The sequence below is a fragment of the Pinus tabuliformis genome, chromosome 9 (genome assembly GCF_031772625.1).
Source record: "Pinus tabuliformis cultivar Carrire ecotype Pingquan chromosome 9, CPIR1, whole genome shotgun sequence".
Lineage (NCBI taxonomy): Eukaryota > Viridiplantae > Streptophyta > Pinopsida > Pinales > Pinaceae > Pinus > Pinus tabuliformis.
The window spans coordinates 1,374,993,505-1,375,014,433 of record NC_142307.1 but is presented as its reverse complement, the minus strand read 5'-3'; positions in this window follow the sequence as shown (position 1 = coordinate 1,375,014,433).

Genomic DNA, 20,929 nt, shown 5'->3' with positions numbered 1-20,929 from the left:
AATTGTTTCAATATAAGAAAGGGCAATGTGCAAGGCAATTTATGATTTTCATAATATTATTTTTCATGTTTGGTCTTGCTCTACTGCCAGCAGGCCTAGACAGTACCCTGATGAATTCACTTCAAGAGCACAAAAGTTTCTTCACTACCAGCGAGCCTGTATAATACCCCGGCAAAGTCACTATCTTCACCTCACTACACTAGAAGCCTTTCTCTTCTTTCACCCTTTATTTATTTAGCTTAATCGAATTGTGCATTAGCACTTATATTTTCAATGAGCGGTGGAGGGATCCCAACTGATTGAGAGCAGAGGATGTTTCCCCTTCGAAGAAGTCTTTTTAGGACCTCTGATATTGATTTTCTCACTTAATATTTTTCCCTTTTCCCTTCTCTACTAGATTGGACAAGTGCTAACACATAAGAAGACTTACACCAAGTTGAGTAGTTTAGATACCCGCATATGAATGGATCTAATAGGTTCCCTCAAGGTTCTCCTATTGGTTGAACCATATTTTCCATATTTCCTTAACTCAACCTATGGGATTTTCCCAAACAAACAAGGAGACTTAACATTAATACGTCAATTTATTCATGAAAAGGTTTGATTGAATTAACATTTTCTTATAGAATAATGTAGTGACTGATTCATGTTCATTTTCTTGAAATGTTCTATTTTAAAATGGCTAAATATGTGTTATGCTAATTTTCATTAACAATTACAAAAAACTCCTCTTTGCTTCAAGATTATAATCTCTACAAACACGGTCAACCACGTGAAGGTGTAAACTTATATGCCCCAAAAACTTTTCATTGTATATGGGCTTTTTTACTTATCAACATGCAGAGATGATTTAATTATATTGATTTAATATGTTAAATGATTAATGATGTTAATGGATAATTTTTAAAAACATATTAATTTATTAACATTAATGAAAATAAATTATTATAAAATTTTGCATCAATCAAATTATTATTGGTGTGGTAGAAATATTTATGAATTATAGTTATTATATTGATTTAATATTTTAAATGATTAATGATGTTAACAGATATTTTTTAAAAACATATTAATTTGTTAACATTAATGAAAATAAATTATAATAAAATTTTGCATTAATCACATTATTATTGCTGTGGTAGTAATATTTATTAAAAACAGTTATTGATTATGTTTTTTTTATCTTAAAATGTTATATTATCAAAATATTTATGTTTTGTTGCAAATTTTCAAATTAACTTATTAATCTTTAGATGGAAAATGACAAATACGAAATAAATAAATAAATAATAAGAATAAGAATAATAATAATGATGATGAAAATTTAATTTAAAAATAAAATAAAATTATTAAATAAGATTAGTATTTATATTGTGATTTTTAATTAAATTTATACATTTTCAAAATGATAGAAATATATTTTAACCAAATACAATTAAAAAAGAGAAAGAAAAATACAAATCTCATTATAATTAAAACTCAATATAATAAATAAACATTAAAATATTATACAATAAAAATATAAGACTTAATTATATCTATATAAAATACACACCTTCAAGTTTATAATAAAATTCATGCCTAATATAAATCAACATAACAAACACAAGGTTTCATTGAAAAGACACTTAGTAAACATACTAATCAATTTTAAATAAACAAAGATACAATATACAATTTCAAATGCAGTGGAATATAAAATTTAAACACATACATTCACAAACATTGACAAAGCCACCTACACATACAAACATTTGACAAAACGTATTCTCGCATGTATATGAAATTTCAAACAACGCCTAGAATACAAATTTAAATAAGCAAGTATAAAATTTTAAATTTTTAAATATCAAACACAAAATACAAATTCAAATAGAAAAACACATAATATACAATTCCAAATAAGGAAATACACATCATACAATGTCAATGTCAAGTCAATTCAAAGACAGAAACTCAAACATGCCATTGCAACATTAAATAAGCTAACTCACAATATACAAAGTAAAACCTACACACTATTTACGCTATAAAATTAATTACAATCACAATTCAATACAACAAACACACTATTACAATTTCAAGTCACATATAATACAAATATTCATATATATCCAATTTCAAATAAAGAAACATACAAAGTACAACTTGAAATAAAGAAACATACAATATACAAATTCAACTAAACACACAACATACAATTTCACGTCAATAAAGGAAAACACTAAAATATGCTTATGCAACTTTAAAGAAAACTAAACTCATAATATACAAATTAAAATCTACATTATACATACAAATTGAAATTCATAATTAAAAACAACAAACACATGATTACAATTTCAAATTACGTACATGTATTCATAAATAAACATTCATACAACCATTCATATATAAGCAATTCGAACAAGAAAACACACAATTAAACTAAACACATGGTCAAAACCACTCACATATAAATGCAATTCAACTAAACACACGATTTCACAATTTCAAATGAATAAACAGAGATGGTACACAATTTGAATTCAAAATATTAAACTAAATACATAAACAAATCAGAAACATATACATGGAAATTCGAATAAGTAAATATGTATCCTACTATTTAGCCAAGTATATATAAAAAGCTAAAGTATATGTGTATACTCTAATCTAATTATATAAATATATAAAATAATACAATATAAAAAGCTTTAAAAACCAATGAAATAGAAAAGGGCAAAAAAAAAAAAAAAATTCCAATATGAAGGGCTTGTTAATTAGAGAGATACTTAGGGCCTTTCAATGCATTGTGGATGATTGTATACTTTGTATTTGTGTAAAAAAATTTAAACGTTTTTCAATGTAAGTGTGTTTTGGCTTAAATGAAATTGGGAAAAGTGTTATAATATGAATGGATGATCATTGAATTATAAGATGACATGCTTCAAATATAAATGTTGTAAAGTAAACGTGTCTTAAAAAATGTGTTGTGATGCATATGAGTTTAAAGAAATATGGTCAACACAAACAAGAAATACTACACTACTCAAAGAAGAATGTAGCCCCATCCTCCTTGAGCACTTGGAAGGAGTATTTTAAACCCCTTCCATAAAAAATAACTTTATTAATAATTGTGTGCATAATTCTTTAGAATATTTGAGAAAAGAATAATATATAACTACATCGATATTTACTTTGGGAAAAACCCTTTTCACAAAACTAGAAGGTGAGGTCATTCCTGTAAGTAAATGTGCATGCAATACCACATAAATATTAGAGAAAAATATATATTTTTAATAAGATATATCGAAAATTATTAATTTCTTTTTTATATAAAAATAATAATCATTTACATTGCATATATAAATAATGAAAACAAAAATTATCAATTTCTCTTTTATATAAAAGTAATAATCATTTATATTGCATATATAAATAATGAAAACAAAATTATGAATTTATTTTTTATATAAAAGTAATAATGATTTATATGGCATATATAAATAATGAAAACAAATTTACCTTCCTTCCCACTTTTCCTAAACATATATGTAAAATAGTTATTTATGAGTCATTCCTAGAAACAAGCCTACAATAATATATACATCATAAATAAATAAACAAGTATTGTTATTCATGGAATAATCCAAAAAGTAATAAACATAATTTAAATAAAAATATATATGTAAAACAATTATTTAAGTCATTCCTAGAAACAAACTTGCAATAATATACACATCATAAATAAATAAACAAATATTGGTATTCATCAAATAATCCAAAAAATAATAAGCATAATTTGAATAAAAATATATATGTAAAACATTGATTTATGAGTCATTCCTAAAAACAAGTCTGCAATAATATAAGCATCATAAATAAATAAACAAATATTGATATTCATAAAATAATCCAAAAAAAATAAACATAATTTAAATAAAAATATATATGTAAAACAATTATTTATGAGTCATTCATGAAAACAAAATAAATAAACAAATATTGTTACTCATAAAATAACCCAAAAAATGATAAATATAATTTAAATAAAAATATATACCATGAATTACGATCGTAATTAATGATATAATTAATTTGATTTTTAAAATGTATGAGAGGTTTTTCCAGCAGCTGTGTGAAAAATATAAAACAACATATCTAGAAGGCCATTTCAATTTATGTGGCTTAAACTATTCCTGGAAAAAATAGTAGGAAAGGTACAATTCCCAAAGAAGGCAAACAACCATACATATATAATTGAGAATTCTCAATTGAAGCGAAAGAGGTGAGCTAAGCTCAATAAAATTTGAATAAACCAGTAACTCACAGAAGGGAGCTGAGCTGTATGTATATATATTATTAATTTGAAAATAGATATTATATATTAATTTGAAAGTTTAATAAACCTGTCAAAAGAAAGGAAATGTAACCGCAAGATGACAGAAACGGGAAGATGGTTCCATTACTGAGTTTGAGCAGTAAATAAATTCATTGGTGGGTGGGTTTAATTGACACATAACACAATACACAGAGACATGCGTACACAGGTAGTTAAGGTGAATCTTAATCCAGAGACATGCATCAGGTGGATAGAAATGGTATGTTTAAAATTATGGAGGAGGAAACAGAGCCTTAAATGTAAAATTCATTCATATGGTGGACACAATTGAGGAGGAAGCAAAGCCTTAAATCCATGTCTTGTCAATTTTTTGAGGAGGAAAAAGAGCATTAAATCCATGGCTCGTAAAATTATTGAGGAGGAAACAGAGCCTTAAATGAAAAATCCATTCAATTTAATAGAACTGGTATGGTGGACACATCCCATGAGGAAACAGAGCCTTAAATGAAAAATCCATTCAATTTAATAGAACTGGTATGGTGGACACATCCGAGGAGGAAAAGAGCCTTAAATCCATGCCCGATGCACTTGTCACAAGGGTAAAATTAGAGCCTTAAATCCATGGCTGATGCACATGGAATAACACGTTACAAAAAAAGGAAAAAAAAACCACCAAACCACAGGTTAAAGGAACAAAGAACACAAGACACAACCATGGGTTTATCTAATAAAGAAGAAGAGGTGTTATACATGAAAATAAATTAATAATACATAGACAGTGATGCTTGAATTCCCAGGGGATAGGATAAATTGGTGAATATAGAGCCAGAGACATGCGTACAAGGACTGATTGAAGAAAAACTATGAATTATTGAGGAGGAAGCAGAGGCTTAAATTCAAAATAAAAATGGCTAAAGTACCTTGTTTAAACTAATCAAAAGGAAAGATACAGATACAAATACCTGGAATTGGGATTAGATTTCATTTCTTTAGCTAAATAGGCTAGGCAACCACCTATTTTCTTTTTTCATTCATTTTCTTGCCAATAATTTACAATGCACCCAACAAAAATATAAGGTTATGAAATGGAATTAGTTCTCGCACTAGAGCAGAGATGAACATAATAAACACTGAAATGAAATGAAATAGAATTGAATTTGATCCATACCATTTCTGAGAGATAATTGATCTCTATAAGCCCAAAAAACTATTAAAAAACTCAACTCAAATCATCTTCCCAGCCAAGCCATTCCCTTCCCTTCTATTCCCAGCCTCCTCCTCTCACAGAATGTCGTAGACTCAACCTAAACATCGACAGAAAAGAGACCCAAAACACAAACCATACCGACACAAGCATACCAGACTAGATATAGACATAAAGACTTAATATAGATATATGTAGGGATTCGCCAGCTCCCTCCCTTCAACGGCTATAAGAGCGTTTTACGGCCTCTAAATTGAGGGTTCATGTTTTATTTGTTTTTTTTTTTTTAATTTCAATTCTCGTGCTTTTCGTTTCCACAGAATGTTGTAGACTCAACCTAAACAGCGACAAAAAAGAGACCCAAAACTCAAACCATACCGACACAAGCATACCAGACTAGATATAGACATAAAGACTTAATATAGATATATGTAGGGATTCGCCAGCTCCCTCCCTTCAACGGCTATAAGAGCGTTTTACGGCCTCTAAATTGAGGGTTCATGTTTTATTTGTTTTTTTTTTTAATTTCAATTCTCGTGCTTTTCTGTTTTTTTGGAAACGAATGGGTTTAAATTTCTATTCTTGTGCTTTCTATTTTCTAAAAAGATGCCACGTAAATGCTTTTATTGCTAGGATCATGGATTTTCCGTCCATGATGATGCTTTTGGTGCCATGTTCATGTTTTTCCGTCCAGGTTGCGTTGATGCTTTTGTTACCACGTTCACGCTTTTTCCATCCAGGTTGGGCTGAAGCTTTTGTTGCAATGTTCATTCTTTCTCTGTCCACCCAGATGCTTTTGTCGCCAGGCTCATGATTTTTCCATCTAGGTTTTTGTTGCCATGTTCATGTTTTTTCCATCGACGTTGAGCTGATGATTTCGTTGCCAGGTTCATGCTTTTTGCGTTCACGCTGATGCTTTTTCCGTCCATGTTAGGCTGATGCTTTTGTTGCCAGGTTATTTCTTTTTCCGTCCACATTGGGTGGATGCTTTTGTTGTTTTTATTCTCTTTCAATTAATGCTTTTTATGAAGGGAAATCTCAAATGCACTATAGGGTTTCAATTCATGTTTTTGTTTTTATTTATTCTTTTTTGTTACTCATATTATTATATGGATTTGCAGTTTATAATTAAGTGTCTATTTATTTTTTATTTTTCATTTTATTTATTTTTCGGATGTTTGAAATAGGATGTTGAAAGGATTTAAGATTGGAGAGTTATTTATTTTTTATTTTCTTTAATAGTTGTTATATGAAATTTATTGGATATTAATATAATATTTTATTTAAAATTGTAAAGCAATATGTAAATTTACAAAAATGATTTTAATAAGTTTTAAAAAGGGCAAGTGGAATTGTGTGTGTGAATCTTTTAATGAGGCACGCTCTTTGGTCTTGATAGGAATATAGCAATTAGTATAGCCTATAAATGAAATGGCTAGAAAACTCAAATGAACATCAAAACGCTCACCTCATGATATATTTGACAGAGCCAAGCCAAAAAAAAATACCATGAACATCTCAAAACTCCTAATTAAATTTGTATTTAAAACTCATAATTTATTTGTGTCTTCCATAAACTTTTTCTATTTATTATTGGAGTAGGATTCTTGTCCATTATACTTATCTAGGAAAGAAACTTACCAAGTGCTTTTAGAAATGTAACCGAATATTGTTTATTAAAACTAATGTAGTTGGATTTGAGATTTAACGGTGTATGAGGCACTTGGGTGGATGGGATTTTTTAAACCAATTTGTGTAAACTGCAAGTAGATATATATTTCTATGAATTATTATTTAATATTTACATTTCTCAGCTATCACTACTCTTCCATTTTTATAGGTAGCCAGTGAAAAACATTTTTTTGTTCTTAATTTCCTAACAAGATGTGCACACTGTAGAAGACATTTTTTTAGCAGGCGAGTTGTCCCTCTTTTGAATGGCTACTATTCTCAATGTCCCAATTTGATATGGCTTCTTGAAACTTATGATTTTTTTTCTTACCCACATTTTGATTTGATCTTAGGTATGTGCTTGATAGTTTTCTCAAAGTATGCATTTCACCATGAACATTACATGTGCTTAAATTAAAATCCAATTTAATTAACTTGATTGTGTGTTATTATGATTTTTTTTCTTACCCACATTTTGATTTGATCTTAGGTATGTGCTTGATAGTTTTCTCAAAGTATGCATTTCACCATGAACATTACATGTGCTTAAATTAAAATCCAATTTAATTAACTTGATTGTGTGTTACTATTTAATATTCATGAAAAATATTGTTGTACTCAATGCTTGTTCCAAACGTTGATATTAAGGAAATGAGCTCAGTTAGTTATAGGAAGAATGTTGGTTTAGGTATATATTCTCGATCAGGTTTTGGTAATTGTTGAAGATGTCTTGTTTGTTAGTATTTTCCTCATTTTTGGGGGATTCATTTATTCGAAATGCTATTTGTTTGAATTAAAATGAACATCTAAGCTACATTATCAGCTTGAAGCAACATCTCTCAATAACTAATGATTTCCCTTATAATTTATAAAAATTCATGGTAACAAATATTCTTCCATACAATGCTATTAGGTTGATCTATGCAAGATTGAGTCATGATAGATTACAAATAATTTCAAACCTTTACTATGTAGATAAAGTACAATGTTTGGTAATTTCACACAATTTGCTACATAGTGTTATAAGTTAGTTCAACGTTTACGTTTAATCGTTATTACCCGTAACAAAGATTTCTATGTCATGACTATATATTTCCCTTACATGACATAACCTGGAATTTTGTTATCTTGTCATCTTCAATAGTTAATGTGTTGCATTGAAGCATTGTGATAAAATGAGTTAATGTGTTGCATTTAAGCATTATGATAATATTTTCTTCCTTGTTGTCTCAACAAGAGTTGCATACTTGGTATATCCTTTGGGTTTTATTTATTTTAATAATTTCACCATCCAATTTGACATTGAGTTGAAGAGAATCAATTTCAATTTCTCACAATTACTTTTACTTACAAGGTATGGTAATCATACATATCTTTTTGTGGTGTCTTCACAATTAGTTGTTAGCATCCATAGACGTGTCCTTTCTTTTCTTCTTTTAAGTTCTTTTTTATTATTGAGTGGTTTTCCTCAGTAGTCTATGCTCTTTTTTCAAAACAAGAACAAAATATTTTGTTCTGAAAATAGAAGAAATGATGTTTCATGTTTAGCTCTTCATCTATGCCTAATGGGAAATTCAAAACAAGTGAAAACTAACCAAAAAAAATCCACCTTAGTATGTCTTACCTTATGGTACATATTTTAATTTTTAGTTGCTTGAAATTGCCACAAAACTAATAAAAAAATCACCTTAGCATGTCTTACCTTGTGGTACTTATTTTAGTTTTTAGTTGTTTGAAATATCCCGAAAAGTAGGAATTTTCGATACAATATCGTTGACTTAGTTTTCATGGAAATTTTGCAATACTAGAAAGGGTTACATATTTAGCACTCTGGCTATGCATGATGGAAAATTTGAAACTAAGAAAAATAGATATCTGGAAAATTCGAAACTAATAAAAATAGATATCTGGGTATGCCTTACTCGATGGTACCAAATTTAATTCTCATTGTGTTTCAAACAGCCCTGAAGAGTACTAGATTTTAGTAAAATAACATATTTAGCACTCTGGCTATGCATGATGGAAAATTTGAAACTAAGAAAAATAGATATCTGGAAAATTCGAAACTAAGAAAAATAGATATCTGGGTATGCCTTACTCGATGCTACCAAATTTAATTCTCATTGTGTTTCAAATAGCCCTGAAGAGTACTAGATTTTAGTAAAATATCCTTCAGTTAGTCTTTGCAAACATAATATCTTTTGGAACTTTTTAGATTGTCACACCTTTTACTTTCGGATTAACCTTCAAACCTGGTATTCAAAATGAATTTTATTTATAGTTCTAGGGATAGAGAAGGAAAATGTATCTCTTACTTTTCTAAATATCTTTATTGTGACTATTGTTTGACTATATCATACCAATTTTTATTTATTTTGTTGAGGTTAGTTTTTTTTTGTATCATTAGTTGCTAACGAGTAGATATTTGTGAAAGAAGTTTCTAGAAAGAGGTAGGGAATTAATTAATTCACTGCAAATACTATAACTCTAAATGTAGAGAGTTGTAACATTATTTGAATTTATATATATATATATATATATATATATATATATATATATATATATATATATATATATATATATATGTTTGTTATTTTGAAAATGTTTTATGTATTTATGTTGATATTTTGAATTCAAATTGTGTTCCATCTTTGTTTGTTCATTTGAAATTGCGTAATCTTTTGTTTAGTTGAATTGCATGTATATGTGAGTGGCTTTCACGGTGTGTTTAGTTGAATCATGTGTTTGCTTGTTTGAAATTTCTTATATATCAGTGGTTTTGACAATGATTATTTTCTTCTGTATTTGGGCACGAAATTGTATATTATGTGTTTTCTTATTTGAACATGTATTTTGTATGTTTATTTTATTGAAATTACATATATACGTGAATGGTTGTATGAATTTTTATTTATGAATAGTCGTATCTAATTTGAAATTGCAATCATGTGTTTGTTGTATTGAATTGTGAATTTTAATGTGTATGTGTAATGTAGATTTTAATTTGTACGTTATGAGTTTACTTTTCTTTAAAGTTGCATAATCATGTTTTAGTGTTTTCTTTTATTGACTTGAAATTGTAGGTTGTGTGGTTAGTTGAATTTGTATATTGTATGTTTGTTTATTTCAACTTTTACTTTGTATATTCCTTTATTTGAAATTGGATATATGTGTGTGTGTGTGTGTGTGCTTATCTATGAATATTTGTATTGTAGGTGACTTGAAATTGTAATAGTGTGTTTGCTATATTGAATTGTGATTGCAATTAATTTTATAGCCTAAATAGTGTGTAGTAGGTTTTATATTTTGCGTTTTCTTATTTAATGTTGCAATGGCATGTTTGAGTGTTCTTTTTTGTATTGAATTAAAATTGTACGATGTATGTTTCCTTATTTGGAATTGTATATTATTTGTTTTTCTATTTGAATTTGTATTTTGTGTTTGATATTTAAAAATTTTAAATTGTATATTTGCTCATTTAAATTTGTATTCTAGGTGTTGTCTTATATTGCATATACATGTCAGAACTTCTTTTTTCAAATATTTGTATGTGTGGGTGGCTTTCTCAATGTTTGTGAATGTATGTGTTCAAATTTTATATTTCATTACATTTGAAATTGTATATTGTATCTTTGTATATTTGTAATTGATTAAGTATGCTTATGAAGTGTTTTGTCAATGAATGCCTATGTTTGTTATGTTGATTTGTATTAGCCATGAATTTTATTATAAACATGAATATGTGTCTTTTATATATATTTAATTAAGTCTTATCTTTTTATTGTATAATATTTTAATGTTTATTTATTATATTGAGTTTTAATTATAATGAGATTTGCATTTTTCCTTTTTTCTTTTTTCTTTTTTAACTGTTAAGATAAATTTATATCATTTTTAAAATGTATAAATATAATTAAAAATCCCAATATATATGTGTGTGTGTGTGTCTCTCTCTCTCTCTCTCTCTCTCTCTCTCTCTCTCTCTATATATATATATATATATATATATATATATATATATATATATATATATATATGTTAATAAGTTAATTTGAACATTTGCAGAAAAACATAAATATTTTGATAACATAACATTTTAAGATAAAGAAACATAATTAGTAACTATTTTTAATAAATATTACTACCACAACAATAATAATGTGACTAATGCAAAAAAATTTCATAATTTATTTTCATTAACGTTAATAAATTAATATGTTTTTAAAAAATATCCATTAACATCATTAATCATTTAACATATTAAATCAATATAATACCTATTTTTAATAAATATTACTACCAAAACAATAATAATGTGATTAGTGCAAAATTTTGTCATAATTTTTTTTCATTAATGTTGATAGATTAATATGCTTTTAAAAAATATCCATTAACATCATTAATCATTTAACATATTGATGATGATGATGATGATGATAGTAGTTAACGTCCACTGAGACCAAATTGGTCTATCGAACCTATAATTTTCTTAGTTTTTAATTGTTTGGCTCCTCGTCTTTCTTGGCAAGATTGGTTTGTAGCTTTCTTTCTCTACGGTCTTCCAACTTCCTTTATCTTGCATCTCCTTCATCTCTTCTGGTTCTTGGGACATTGGCATCTTAGCTCCACGATCTATTGTGTTCATCCTTTTGAAGATAGGCAGAGAAGAAGTTTGGTCTAGGAGATCTGCTTTGCTATTAAATGAAGATTTATTTTGTGTGGTATTCGAATCCTCATAATTGTTGATGCTTGAGGGGTCGTCAAGTTCACATTTTTGTTGTTGGGCGAGGCTTTCTCCCTGCTTTTCTTGAGAGTTGTTTCTTTCTTGCCCAATTTCTTGTGATTTAGAGTTTTCTCTAGAGTATTCTTCTTTGATGACAGTGTAGTGTTCTTTCTATGCTCCTTCCCACCATGTAGATCTGTGGTGGTTTTTTCTAGCAGAATTTTTCTGGAGACTTTTGGGCAATTTTTGGCTAGATGGCCTGTCTAAAAGCAGGATCGACATCTGAAGAGGACACTTTCATAATCGAGTTTTTGGTTCCACACATAATCTTTACTTGTTAGGTTTATTTTAGCTGGGAATCTAGCGCTGAAGTATATTTCCACACAGATGCATGCATAGGTGGTTCTAGCATATTCCTCTGTTTCTGGGCACCTGCAGTAAAATTTCCCCATTGCATTTCCAATGGCTTTTAGTGAGGAGAGATTCCAGAGATGAAAAGGTAGGCTTGGAAATCTCACCCAAACTGGTGATGAGGTTATGACTGTTGTTGAGGGATCAAATGATGGGTTCCATGGCTTCATGAATAGGCCTGAGTTTTCCCAAAACCAAGGGCTTGAATCTAGAATACATTATCTGGTTTTAGGATTTTCAAAATCTACTATAAAGAAACCCCTAGCATAGGGGTAGATATTAATTTCATCAGAAATTATAGGCTTCCATACCTTCGAGATCCAATTGTGGAGAACTGTTAGCCGCGGCCAAAAACCATTGAACCGGTAGATTAAGGCACTTTCAAAAAACTTCAAAGCCTCATCGAGTGAGGCCTGGACCACCTGGAAAGTGGGAGCTAGGGCTTCACTGACGATATGGGCAGGAGCTTTCCCTCCAAAAGCGGATGGGACTGAGCCAGCAACTATTTTCGCGAAGCTCGAAGCCATATTTTACTTGCTCGTAGAACCCAGCGGCAAAGAAATAATGTAGATCTAGATCTAGCCGTAGAAGATTGAACAGGTGGTTTGTCTATGAAATAGAAGATTAGATCTAGAACCCAGCCACATAGAAATAGGGCAAAAGATTAGATCTAGATCTAGATCTAGCCGCAGAAGATTAGATCTGGAACCCAGCTACAGAGTCTCAGTAAGCCTTTTAATCCTAGCTTTGATAAGAGAGGAAAAAGCATGCCGCTGGGCACATTGCTTTCATAATCGCAGACGTTTGATCCAATGCAGTGTCGCCAATTCTCCTCTATGATCCTACTATCATAATCCTCAGATTTGAGCCAGATCTCGACTGCATACTGCCCAGATCCAGAAATATATTTGAGTCGGAGCTCGACAAAACTCTGCGGAATAACCGTCCAGATCTAGAAATATATTTGATCCAGAGCTCGACACAACCCTAGGAGACTTAACATACTGATTTAAAATATTAAATCATCTCCACATGTTGATATGTAAAAGATCCCATATCAACAATGCAAAGTTTTTGGGCATGTGCATTTCCACCTCCACGTGGTTGACCCTATTAGTAGAGATTATAATCTCGAAGCAAAGAGGAGCTTTTTTAATTTTTAATGCAATTATCATAACAAATATTTAAAGATAAACATATTTATCCATTTTAAAAAATATCATTTCAAAAAAATGAACATGAATCAATCACTACATTATTCTATAAGAAAATATTAATTCAATCAAACCTTTTCATAAATAAATTGACTTATTAATATTAGGTCTCCTTATTTGTTTGGCGAAATTCCATAGTTTGAGCTAAGGAAAGATGGAAAATATGATTCATCCGAGAGAAGAACCTTGAGGGAACCTATTAGATCCATGTCTATGTTGGTATCTAAACTACTCAACTTGGTGTAAGTCTTCTTGTGTGTTACCACTTCTCGAGTCTAGTAGAGAAAGGAAAAGGGAAAAATCTTATGTGAGTAAACCAATATTAGAGGTCTTAAAAAAGATTCTTTCAAGGTGAAAGGTCCTCTTCTATGAATAAGTCGAGATCCCACCTCTACTCGTTGAAAACATAAGTGCCAATGGACAATTCTATTAAAATAAATAAATAAAGGGTGAAAGAAGAGAAAGGCTTCTAGTGCAGGGAGGTGAAGCTAGTGACTTCGTTGGGGTATTATCCAGGCTCGCTCACAGTGAAGCAATGTTTGTCTCCTGACGTGAATCCATCAAGGTACTCTCTAGGACTACTGGTAGCGGAGCAACACCAAACATGAAAGATCATACTCTAAAAATCATAAAATCACTGTGCACATTACGCATTCTTGTATTGAAACAATTGTGATGTGGTCTATCTTCTGCATGTATTTCAACCAAGTTGAGAAAAGTGAGATGTTATGTGTAAAATTAGGTTGAAAAGGGGAGGTTGAGGCAATCAACACTTCCTAGAGGTATGACCCTTAACAGAAAGCTATTCTTAGACAAATAAGTTGAAGTTCGCCCAGTGAGTTATCAAGTGATGTTGCTGCTACAAAACCCTCCAAAATTTCACTTCATTTGTATTTTGGAGCCTATTTTTACAGTCAAATCTAGAGTCTCTTTTATCACCAAATGTTGTTTCATATTATTTTGCGTGTTTCAAGTATCTTTGAATGGTCTCAAGTGAAATTGCATTGATAAAAAGATCTTTTGGTATATTTCATGGTTATAACATCTTTGTCATCGTAAAACGACACTCTTGGGTCGTAGTTGCACACACTACACTCGTTGCACACATGGAATGTGTATAAAGTGGTGTTTTGATGTATAGTCATCATTTTTCAAGTCTCTCTAAGTTCTCTTGATTATTTGGTATGTGTCATGCATGGTTTTATGTCTAAACTCATCTTGTTCGCCCCTCGCCTCATATTCCAGACTTGGGAAAATATTTGGCTTCAAAGTAAACTCACTAAGGCTAATAACACATGAGGACACTACAAAGCCTTGATGGGGAATCCTTCGTTGTTTGGAAGAGTACCATGAAGCCTCCAAGGGCACAAGACTCACTCCTTTAACCCTCTTCTCCCTTCCTTACTCTGAACTATTCCCTCCTAAAGACTAAGACTTCCTTGAGCGCACTCCTTCAAATTGAAGAAGTGCAACCTCCTTAAGCGATTAGGCACACCCTGAAATCCTTAAAATTCTCCCTTCAGCCTTCCTTAATGTGCCATGAGCCCTCTTTGTACTCTTTTAGCACATGATCACACTTTGAAGGCATGAAGAAATAACCTTAAACCTTCATGAGTGCACCCTACACCCTCCTAGTCCTCTTGAGCACATGAGTGCACCCCAAAGGCATGAAGCCGTCACCCTTAAGCCTTCAAGAGTGTGCCTTGTGCCCTCCATCTCTCCCTTGAGTGTAAAATGCACTTAGGAAGCATGAAACCTTCCCCTTCATCCTTCAAAATTGTTCCACACACCCTGTCTTGACTTCCTCCCTTTCTTCGGGGCACAAGCACATGCCGAAGCCCTAAACCCTTCCCTCTTCAGCCCTTCAACCTTTCAAAGTGCACACATATGCCCTGAGGCCCCTTTTGTCCTTATTCAGCGCACTTGAAAGGCATGAACATAAAATATGCATGAAACATGGTAGAAAATGATATTTTCAGGCTTATGATTGCTTGTCATGAGCGATTTGTATATACACGAATTCTAGAAACATCATGGCAAGCACACATGAGGAATATTGGGAAAGAAGAATAAATAAAGGAAGCTTGGAAAGAATCAAGAACACACTTGAATCCTAATGATCAAAGAATGCAAAAGACTCCATTTGATCAGATGCTCTTCAGAGGGTAGAGGACATCAATAATTCAAACCACACGAAGAATAAATATATAGTTGAAAGCCATGTCACAACTAAAGAAATTCCATGTCATCCATCACTATTAGTCTATGTCATCAAAGATAGTGACATATCAATTCTCATTACATGATGATGTGGAAGTCATGATGTACTATTGTAATCACTCTAAGGACAAATAAGTGGAATTATAAGAGTTGTGTATGAACTAAAGTGTCATGGAAGTCCAGAATATATGTAATACCAAAATTCATATGTAATTCCAAATGGTCCAAAGTTCATTTGGAATTCCAAAGGTTGTAGAAATCCAAAGGTCACTATAAGTTGGAAAGTCAAGAGTCACGAGGATGTGAAAGGTCATCCCTCAAGTTATAAATAGATCCTCATTTCCCATGTAAAGGACTTTTAACCTTTTCTTCTAGCACAAGGCATTAGAGAGATAGAGTTATCACTTTTGGGGAGCAAGTAGTGGCTCTAATGCTCCACTATTGGAATTAGTGGTGTTCATTGTATTTATGTATCTTGCGACTTTTGCTTAATATTGAAGCATTCTAGGCTAGCATATTTACACACATGGATTGTGAATATTTTTAAGACTATTCTTTGAATGTTTATGATTCATCTTTGCTTTCATTAGCACTAGAGTAATTGAACTATTTCAATGACCACGGTGGTTCTTGTTGAAAAGGTGTTGTTATGTTCATAATGATCACCACATCCTTGTGAACTATTTCTCTTGATGTTATACAAACCCTTCTATTTTACACGTGTCTGCATTAGGGTACTACTATTACCTCTCACTTAGAGGCTCACTTCATTTTCCCCTTCGCAGTAAGAGAACCTTGATACATGTACAATCGAACATTCTCAAGGTGCACTAGATTTCTCATTCAAAAGGAAATTTTCACTTCTCTCTCGTGTATATAGCTAAATCCAAGGTGTATATTTAAGTAAACGATATTCAAGGTGTATTCTGGATGGGACTCTTACACCAAACAATGTAAGTTCTAGTTTGAACCTTATATCGGGGAGATCCCATGTATGTTGGTGATATCCATTGATGTCAACATATTTTTTCCCTTTACCCCTAGAGGATGAAGGAAAAGAAGTAGTATAGATTCCTCTAAATATTATAACTATCCACAATCCTATCATCTTCTCACTATGTTCCAACAAAGATCAATCATTGATGATCTCAAGAAATTTTTCCTTGTCTTGAATTTTGGCCTTAACTTTGTTAATAATATCTAAACTCTCAACCTCAAGAGTAATTGTCTTCCTAACTATATTTTTGACCAAGATATGCATTTTATCTCTCAAACACAAAACCAAGTGAAGAGTTGATTCCCTTTAGATGTTATAATCACCTAAGCAACAACCATCCTCTCGTTGGGATTTAGGGTTCAGGGTTTGATGTTTAGGGCTTAGGGTTTATAACACTTTAGTAAATTCTCTTAATAAACACTTAAATAAAAGTTAATTTGAACATTTGCAACAAAACATAAATATTTTGATAACATAAATTTTAAGATAAAAAACCCTAATTAGTAACTATTTTTAATAAATATTAATAACACAACAATAATAATGTGACTAATAATTTTTTTTACCATAATTTATTTTAATTAATGTTAATAAATTAATATGTTTTTAAAAAATATCCATTAACATCATTAATCATTTAACATATTAAATCAATATAATATCTATTTTTAATAAATATTACTATCACAGCTATAATAATGTGATTAATGAAAATTTTTATCATAATTTATTTTCATTAATGTTGATAAATTAATATGTTTTTATAAAATACCCATTTAATCTCACGATGGTAAAATTTAAAAAAAATATGAAATTGACTATTTTATTATTATTATCATTGTTATCATTATTATTATTATTATTATTATTATTATTATTATTATTATTATTATTATTATTATTAGTTAAGCATATATTTATTTTAGAAAGTATGGAAGAGGATTTTTATCAATGAATATTTATATCTACATTACTAAGGAGTTTCTTAATCTATAAATAGGGAATGCTATGATACCATGGGCCACAGTCATGGCTTCTCAATATCACATGCCGAAAAAACCATAACTCATTAAATATGAAACTTGATCATATGATATTTTGTTAATTAATCAATTTCATTAAAATGATAAAAAGAGAATAACTACTTTACACATAAACTTGAGTCCTTGAGTTGCATATACCACTAAAAAAGTCATAGAATATTTAAAATAAATTTAGAATTTAGTTAAATTTTATGATTATTTTTATCTTGGTAATGTGAGATGTATAATGGGGTAAGTTTTTTTATGTTTATCATGGATTAATGTGTATACAAGTCATTTAATTTATGGGGGGTGTAGTCTTGTTGAGTTGTTTCTTGTTATATGGTACTGATGTGAAATACAACATCAACCATGGGTAACGAAAATGTAAATTTTTGATATTTTTAATAGACACCACCTTATGTATAAATACAAAATTGTTCTCGAAATGACAATGAATCTACTCTATAGTGGACATGCATAGCATGCAAATATATTTGTATATGTCAAGTACATAATCTATGGTATAGTGAAATAGAATAATCTTTTAAATCATATAGTGCTCTAGAATAAATTATAGCTTTTTTGAAAATACAAGGATGCAAAATTGGAGAAAAGTTTTCTCTAAGGAATACATTCTCTAAACTAAGAATTTTCTTCCTAGTCTTCTAGGATAAACTTTTAATTGTTCAATATTATATAAAAAAGTAAAAAATAATAACATAATATATCTGAAATTACAACCACAAAAAGAAGAGCAAGACAAAGTAAGAAGCAAAAAAAAATCAAAATTCTTTCTAAACTTTAAACCATACAAAGCAAAGTGTGCATGTTCACAAGAGTAATTGAACTATTTCGGTGACCTTGGTGGTTGTTGTTGAAATGGTGTTGTTATGTTCATAATGATCATCACATCCTTGTGAACTATTTCTCTCGATGTTATGCAAACCCTTCTATTTTACACATGTCTGCATTAGGGTATTACTATTACTTCTCTCTTAGAGGCTCACTTCATTTTCCCCTTCGCAGTAAGAGAACCATGATACATGTTGTGATGACCCCAGATTATGTAAATATGAAAATTTACTGTGGTAAAAGACATTAATACAGTTGTTGTTTATGTTTAAAAACAAACTGTTACAAACTATTTTATGAAAGTAATTTAAATATTTTCTTGAAATGCTGGCAGCCTCTAAGAGGTGGATTTAAAAGAAAGAGTTCAGTTATAATAACTGATGGAAACTACCCTCCCAGAACATGAAAAGTCCTGGCTGTAGGGAGGAAGTTCTGTGTTGTGGGGACAGACAGAAGAGACCTTTTCCAAGGAGAGGAAAGAGGAAAAAGAAAAGAGAAAACTGGTTAAGTCTGGTTAGGACCAGATAACCAGGCACAAAAGTGCACAAATCTTGTTGAGGGCTTGTGGCCTGCAAGATGGCTCGGGGGGAGAATTCCGTCTGAGGGATGGATCTCATGGCTGGGTGGAAGAGCAGAAACAAAGCACAGGTGACTTGCTTGAGAACCCATTCCTGACTCTGGTGAACCAGGTACGGTTTCAAGTTGCAGAGTCCCTGGTTGAATATAAATATACAGTGAATTTATAGTAGGTAAATAAGGTTTATGTTCATTCTCCTAAATACTGTTATTATATACAGTGAATTTATAGTAGTAAATAAGGTTTATGTTCATTCTCCTAGACACTGTTATATTGTTTAAGTAACTGCACAGGTGTAGCTATTCAAGTAATGGGTTAGAATACCCAGTCGAGAAGACATAACCTAAACTAGTTGTGTGATAAATGAAGCTACAATAGGTGTAGTTAATATAACTGGTCATAGAATGACAGGGGTAGTTCCCAAAAGAAAATTGGTTATCGAATAATAATCATAACATAATCTCGTCAGAGAGACAGAAGCCCTTGCTAACAACAGAACAACAAGTAATGGAACAAATAGTGTAGAAAATCCTGAACACAAACGAGCAGTTACATAAGGTGTCGTCAGAAGCGAAATTGAAACCCTCTGAGTCGGGGTAGAGAGCACCGACTGTAGTCGGATTTTTAATCTGTCATTAGAAGCAAATAGTCTACAACTATCTATAACAATGTGACTGTAGCTATGTCTAGGAGTAAATAAGCCATTCCGGACAAAGACAGTTAACCTGTAAATTGTGCAAAACTAAGAGCAAGAACCATACCGTATTCCATTATACCTGTGTCATTAAACCGCAGTAATCGCAGATGCCAAACATCGAACCAGTTCGTTAAGAGCGGTGAAGGAATGAGATATATATATATATATACAAAAACCCCGTGCATGTCACTTTAAAGGGGAAAAGCTTCAGGCGTTTTTATATTCGACAATACCCTAAAGAAAGGAGAACACATAATACTGTTCATATAATTAACCGAAAACTCTCTGTACAAGTTAAACCAAGACGAAAATTGCATAGAGAATAACAGAGTGCATTATTCGGGCGATGATCATAACCTGAGTAAAAGTATGAGGTTGCCGTCGTTGAGACAAGCGAAAACAGCAACACGAAAATAAACCATACACTGTTCTAATATTGATTGAGAACACGAAATAGATTCATATAAAACGCAAAGCATAAGATGCCCGAGAGCTTAGACAGAGTCACGGCTCCATGTTTATAAATACAAAATAACACCGAATGGTGAAACCCTAGTCAAGATTCAACTGTTCATATTCTAACAAGGGAAAAACCTTAAAAGCACCTTAAACTGTTAGTCTAGATCTGCGTGATACGGTCAAACCCGCATCCATAAGTTTGATAACAGATACAGCAAACCCAAATCCTAATGTGCCATAAGGGCAGCAAAATAAATAACATAAGTCCGTAAAACATGTAAAAGAACTCAGAAATTCCACCATGGTAATAACTCAACAAGCGAGTCCTTGGCATGACCAGACTACAAACATGTATGTAAGCCGTGAGGGTTCTCTGTGGAGAATACCTCAGCATCTGAGTAAGGGAACCTGCGTTTGAAAGGCGGTCTGCAGCAACCATAGAGACATAACTCAATACCTATGAAGTTTGAGCTCTCGTATGCAGAGCAAAGTAAACAAAAGGACTGATAACTCACCTGTGACCGCCGGAAGGGTTGAACCGCCATGAACAGCCAT